Source organism: Scyliorhinus torazame, chromosome 24 (assembly GCF_047496885.1).
Source record: "Scyliorhinus torazame isolate Kashiwa2021f chromosome 24, sScyTor2.1, whole genome shotgun sequence".
Taxonomy (NCBI): domain Eukaryota; kingdom Metazoa; phylum Chordata; class Chondrichthyes; order Carcharhiniformes; family Scyliorhinidae; genus Scyliorhinus; species Scyliorhinus torazame.
The window spans coordinates 37,387,144-37,393,902 of record NC_092730.1 but is presented as its reverse complement, the minus strand read 5'-3'; the positions used below and the strand labels follow the sequence as shown (position 1 = coordinate 37,393,902).

The window sequence follows — 6,759 nt, the reverse complement described above, 5'->3', positions numbered from 1 at the left end:
TTCTTTTTCCTCTCTCTCTTTCTCTTTCTTTTTCCTCTCTCTCTCTTTCTCTTTCTTGCTCCTCTCTCTCACTCTCGTATGCAAGCCACTTTAATTCTTTCTCATGTTGCATTTGTTTAATTTGCAACTGAATTTTTGCCATTTCCAATGAGTCAAACCCTATCTCAGGCAACTGTAAATGCTTGACCACCGCATCTTTTCCGCATTTTGTCAGGTAATGTTAACTGCAATCTTCTTGCCAAATCTAACAGTCTGCTTTTCGTTTCTGTCCGTAAAGTACTACGTGTGACATTCTCCACCCCCAAAAACTTCTGAGCCTCTGAAAGAGCCATTGTTCACAACACTCTCCCCACTTAAACTAAAGTACCACACCGGAAAAGCAACAATCCTTCACTGTCTTTAAGTTCACAAAAGCCAATCCAATCGACAGACTTTTATTCCGGACGAGCCCCCAATTGTTATGGGCGAGGCGTTTTCAGAACCCCAAAATGTATCATGGAGTTCAACCAACCTCTCCCTTTAATTGATTTGTTGCTTTTCCTAGCACACGGCTTTTTCCCTAGGTATGGCATTACAATTATGGACACGTGGGTTCTTAAACACCAAACACTGTTTATTCCATAAACTCAACTTAACATCTTCAATAAACATTGGATCTCTTAACACCCCTTACTTCAAAGATAACTCAGAAAATATTGCAACAGTAAATAATTCCTTAAAATGTTCCTTCAAACTTCCAAGCGACTTCCAAACAGAATCACATCAAGTTAAGGGCTTCACAATTATGAATTCAAATCACCCAAATTATCCCGAGATGGTCTTTTATGTCAGAGATCCAGCTCCCTGCAAACACAGACACTCCCTAGCTCTTTTCAAACTTGCAGCTCTCTGGAAACACACAGACACACACAAGCTGCTTTTTAAACTGAAACTAAAAACCTGCAAAATGGCTGACCTAAAGCCCAGCTCCACCCACTCTCTGACATCACTGTTTTCTTAAATGTACATTGCTTCAACATCCATGTCTTGAAGGTACACTCACATGACAGGGGCTGGTTTAGCACACTAGGCTAAATCGCTGGCTTTTAAAGCAGACCAAGGCAGGCCAGCAGCCTGCCCGTACCAGCCTCCCCGAACAGGCGACGGAATGTGGCGACTAGGGGTTTTTCACAGTAACTTCATTGAAGCCTACTCGTGACAATAAGCGATTTTCATTTCATTTCTTTTCATTTCATTTCATTCATGACAGTACACTATGCAACCATGTCATTTATCTACCTTCTGTATGTGATTCGTCATTGTTGCGATATGACTTACCACAGTGCTATCATCCACAAACTTATAGATTGAGTTGGAGCTAAATCCTGCCACACAGGATATGCCTCCATATTCAGCGGGTCCGTCCATGACAAGACTGAAGAACGATCACTCGTCTATCCAATCAGTGAGGTTTGCCTCACTGTGAGACAAGATTATCAGAAGGAAAACCAGATGAATTAGATTCAGATCACACGGTTATACCAGAACTGAATTATGAAAACCCCGCCTTCTCACAATTCCCGTGCAGCCTTCCCGAACAGGCGCCGGAATGTGGCGACTCGGGGCTTTTCACAGTAACTTCATTGAAGCCAACTTGTGACAATAAGCGATTATTATTATTATTATTATTATTGCTATTATTATTATTATTATTATTAAGCAGCCTATGGTCATCAGGGACTAGAGCGACTTAATTTACTTTAGAACTGGATCAATGTGTGATATTTCCAGGATGTGACTTTCTCAGACTGACCAAATGATTGACAGCCATGAAATTAACGACCATTGAGGAGTTACTGGTACCTGAGGCTTGGTTGGAATGTTGGTTTTAAAGGTTCATCATGAAATCTAGAGATAAAAAGCCGGGAAAGTGGACATGAGGATTATCATGAAATCATTAAAATGTAAAAGGAGTCAATTCGGCCCATCGACTCTGCACCGACCCTCTGAAAGAGCCCCTATGTCCCCACCACATCCCTGTAACACCACCCAATATTCTGAACGCTAAGGGGCAAATTAGCATGGACACTCCACCTAACCCGCACACATTTGGACTGTGCGAGGAAATCGCAGCACCCGGAGGAAACCCATACAGACATGGAGAGAAGTGCAAACTCCACATAGTCAGAGACTAAAGGCTGGAAATGAACCCGGATCGCTGGTGCTGTGAGGTAGCCACTGTGACAACGTGCCACAGTATGGGGTCATAACACGTCATATATCAGATCAAGCATGATCTCATTGAAATACGGAGCATATTCGATGGGCTAAATGTTCTACTTCTGCTCCTACGTCTTATACCCTGATATTGTGTAAATGTGTTCCAGGTCTTGTGTAAAACTCTTGTTAAACCAACACAGACACCGCGTGTCGACTGCATCTGATTATCTGGCGCAGAGAAGGCGATTGTGGAATACATGTCGTCCCCATCAAACTCTGCTACTCACCTGACTGAGATTTGTTCTGTGTCTGTAAATCACAGGTAGTGTTCGCGAGTGGAGGGAACACTCTGCACCTCAGTCTCTGGAACAGCTTGTGAGAGCTGGATTCCTTCCTTATGAGTCAATGTCTTGTACTGTATGTGAGGGTGGGATTCAGACATTGGTACTGAATGTCAGTGTGGAAATCTTTCTGTATTTATCAATCACAATTACTGTTTGGGAAAAGTGAGATTAATACGTAACATCAGCACGGCTGTGACAGACAGAGACGCACAGAAAATCAGGAAGAGACTATCAGGACACACACACAATGACACACAGAAAAGGTGCCGAGATGGAGAAAATGGTTATTTCGGAAAATGTGTTTTCTGCTGCAGGAAGGCCCTGTTTGTAAATGTATATCCTGCTGTGCAACCGTGCTCGCTGCTGTGTAACTGAGCTCTCTGCTGTATAACCGTGCTCTCTGTTGTGGAAATATGGTCTCTCTGAAGCAGATTACTGAGACGAAATTTCAATTCCAAATTTATTAAATTTTGTTACCAAGGGTTAGTTCAGGCTTCAGGATTGCCAGTCCAGCGACATCACCTTGTGTTCCTGTTATGAAGACAGTTCATTCAGCATCAATATTTTCTGATAATGATATAGACGCGCCCAACGTGGGTCTCGAACCCACGACCCTGGGATTAAGAATCCCATTCTCTACCGACTGAGCTAGCCGGGCTGGTGCTGCACTAACTCTTAAACCTCTTCTCGAAGAGAGTCGCTGCGGTGCTCATTCGGATGGTCAGTGCTGGCTCGTTGGGCCGAATGGCCTCCTTCTGAGCTGGAGATTCTACGATTCTATGATCCAAGGAGGTTGATGCGGTGGAGTCCTTCTACCATACTGCCCACTCCTGACACCATGTAGAAATGCTGGTCTCTCAATGCCTGGCGACCAAGGACATGTAATAAAAAATAATTGATTTAATAATTGAGCAGGTCCTCCTGGCTTGTGCTCTGACCGCGATCCGGGGAACGGCCGGAATCCAGACACGTGATCATGTTAGTTGCGTCATCAGGTCATCATGTGACCATTCGGCCTGCACAGGTCTCCTGTGCTGTAATTTCTTGATTTCATCATTTTAATTTTCTTCCAGACTGGGAAGTGTGGTCCTGTTCCATTGAAAATTCTAATATATTTCCAATGTCACTGATGGTGTTCCACAAACTATTTAATCGGTGGAATTGTGCGTTTCGGGAGCTGAGATTTTCGAGTCTCTCAAGGCTTCTCTCCAAATCCAATGGTCATTTCCCACGAAGATTCAACCCCTCCTCACATAAACCCCGGGGCCCCGTTGATCGTTTGAATGTAGTAACTTCCTGGAGTGATTCCAGGCTGGGTTTAGAATGTATTCCATCGACCAAATTACCAATAAAGTGATACAGCTGCGATGGCCGAGTGGTTAAGGCGTTGGACTTGATATCCAATGGGGGTTTCCCGCGCAGGTTCGAGCCCTGCTCGCAACGACTGTGATTCGAAATGTTTGTTGAACTCCCCGCACAAGCCGCTGACTCGAGAATGAATCGGAATGTTTGTAAATGAATGGTTTGAATCGATCGTTCAGTCAGATATTTGTTTTTGAAACTGAACGAAATATGAAGAAGCTCGCACTGAAAACAACAATCAATAAATAATAACGTTTCCTGCAACGTTCGGAAGGAGAAGCAGCAACGGCAGCGAATGGAAACGTGGTTCGGTTTCATTCAGCTGAATGTATTTTTGGGTAAAAAGATCGTGGCAGAAATGGAACATATTTTATCTCTCTATCTGTTTCTTTGTTTCTTTCTCTCTCCCTCACTTACTGTTTTTGTGCTTCTCCGGGGACTGATTGGATACAGTGAAACTCAGTCCCATCTCACCCCAACTCTTTTGGACGAATACGTCCTGGTGATGGACGGTCCTGAATCAGTGGAAGAATCGACAAACTATTCCATTCTTGGCTCTGTGAGAAGTTCCATTCCTGGTTGTGAGGTGGCTCTGAGATAAAGGGATCGAGAGAGAACGAGGTGACTGCAGTCTGACTCTCACTCTGAAAACCAGTTAGTGCGCCCTTGTAGAAAGTAGATGTGTCTGAGAACAGGAGGAAAGCAGATCATGGGCCTGTGATTGATTTTATTGAGCCGGACCTTGAAAAATGAAGCAAACTTCTAACCAGTCGGTGCCTGTCTGAGAACTGGTAAGGAATTACGGCTGATATTCAAACGGTTCATCTTTAATTAGTTACAGCAAATCGATTCTTTCAGAGGTGTTGGTGTATTGTTTTCAGAGTCACTGTCATAGTTTCTTAAAATATGATTTGTGCTTGTTTTTGTTTTGTTCAGTAATTTGGGGAATCTATTTGGAGCGGGTGCAGTTGGTCAATATCTGTGCCTCTTGCTTGGCAGCTCCCCGGGAAGCAGCAGCTCCATTCCTATAGAGATGTGTGGACACAATCAGGAGATCCAAACTATTGCGCACTGCTGCCATCTCCTGGCTGTAAGCAAGTTGTGCAGCAAGGTAACGATGTATTCGTGACACGTTTCAATTGGAGCAAAATAACATTAACATGGTTAAATATTATCATTGTAGTAATCACATTTAAATCCCCAGATATCTGATTTCTGTCTGAGCGATCCAGCTCATCCCGATCTATCGGAAAATGAAAGGTTCCCATTACAGCCATATTGGTTACAAGGATATCCACTCTCTGATTTAATACATTCCCCCGCTTCATTGTTTGTGTATTCGTTCTATAAATACAGAGGGGGAGTGGTGACTGTCCCAGCATTTGACCCAGCTTCAGTTCCTGGCCATCATAGTGGTGAATTATTTAATTCAATAAGTGGTTGTGGTGTAATGGTGATGTTCCTGGGCTAGTAATCCAGAGGCCCAGGCTAATTCTCGAGGGACACAGGGTCAAAATCCCTCCATGGCAACTGGTGGAATTTATTTGGAGGCGGCACGGTGGCACAGTGGTCTGCACTGCTGCCTCACAGCGCCAGTTCCCAGGTTCGATTCCGGCCTCGGGTGACTGTCTGTGTGGACTTTGCACGTTCTCCTCGTGTCTGCGTGGGTTTCCTCCGGGTGCTCCGGTTTCCTCCCACTGTCCAAGGATGTGGTTAGGTGAATTGGGTGATTTGTGGGGGAAATTGCCCCAAAAAGATTAGATGGGGTTACGGGGCTAGGAGTGAGAATTGGATCTATCTTACAGATAGGTTCTGGATTAATAAGGGGATCAGGGGTTATGGGGAGAAGGCAGGAGAATGGGGATGAGAAACATATCAGCCATGATTGAATGGCGGAGCAGACTCGATGGGTCGAGTGGCCTAATTCTAGGGCAGCATGGTAGCACAAGTGATTAGCACTGTGGCTTCACAGTGTCAGGGTCCCAGGTTTGATCCCCACTGGGTCACTGTCTGTGTGGAGTCTGCACGTTCTCCCCGTGTCAGCGTGGGTTTCCTCCGGGTGCTCCGGTTTCCTCCCACAGTCCAAAGACGTGCAGGTTAGGTGGATTGGCCATGATAAATTGCCCTTAGTGACCATAAAGGTTAGGAGGGGTTATTGGGTTACGGGGATAGGGTGGAAGCGAGGGCTTAAGAGGGTCGGTGCAGACTCGATGGGCCGAATGGCCTCCTTCTGCCTTGAGGAGGTGGTGGAAGCAGGGACGATAGTGACATTTAAGGGGCATCTTGACAAATACATGAATAGGATGGGAATCGAGGGATACGGACCCAGGAAGTGTAGAAGATTGTAGTTTATTCGGGCAGCATGGTCGGCAGGGGGTTGGAGGGCCGAAGGGCCTGTTCCTGTGCTGTACATTTCTTTGTTCTTCGTAAATATCGCAGGTCAGGACAGAAAAGGAGGGGACACTCCTCAAATAAAATTCACCAATTGTTCTCATCACCCATGGGTTTCTTATCTAATAACCAGCATCAATTTGTTTTGAGTGGAAACATAGTTTAAATAAACAACAATCTTCAACATTAATAACTAAGTTCTCAGTCTGGAACAATAGTAAATAGGTGGGTTAAACGGGCCAGAAATACGAGCCACGCAAAGTTCCGTTTACAGAATGAGCTTAAAACACTCCTAGTGGCTGAATAAATTAATCACTAAGTAAGTTACATAATTAATACCAGTAAAAAGTTATTACCGAAACAGGATGATAAGGGCAGCATCAGGACACAAGGACAAGGTAAGGTCTCAGATCAGAGTAAGAGTCCTATGTAATGACACACAGAACATCAGAAATAAATTGCA

General features: G+C 44.5%; 2 non-coding genes across 2 annotated transcripts; one reads left to right on the top strand and one right to left on the bottom strand.

Moving 5' to 3' along the window:
* Positions 1-3,128: 3,128 nt before the first annotated feature.
* trnak-cuu (transfer RNA lysine (anticodon CUU)) lies at positions 3,129-3,201 on the bottom strand. Its single transcript has one exon. It is a non-coding gene; the product is annotated as a tRNA-Lys (tRNA).
* A 703-nt stretch (positions 3,202-3,904) lies between these two features.
* On the top strand, positions 3,905-3,986 carry trnas-uga (transfer RNA serine (anticodon UGA)). Its single transcript has one exon. It is a non-coding gene; the product is annotated as a tRNA-Ser (tRNA).
* Positions 3,987-6,759: the final 2,773 nt, after the last annotated feature.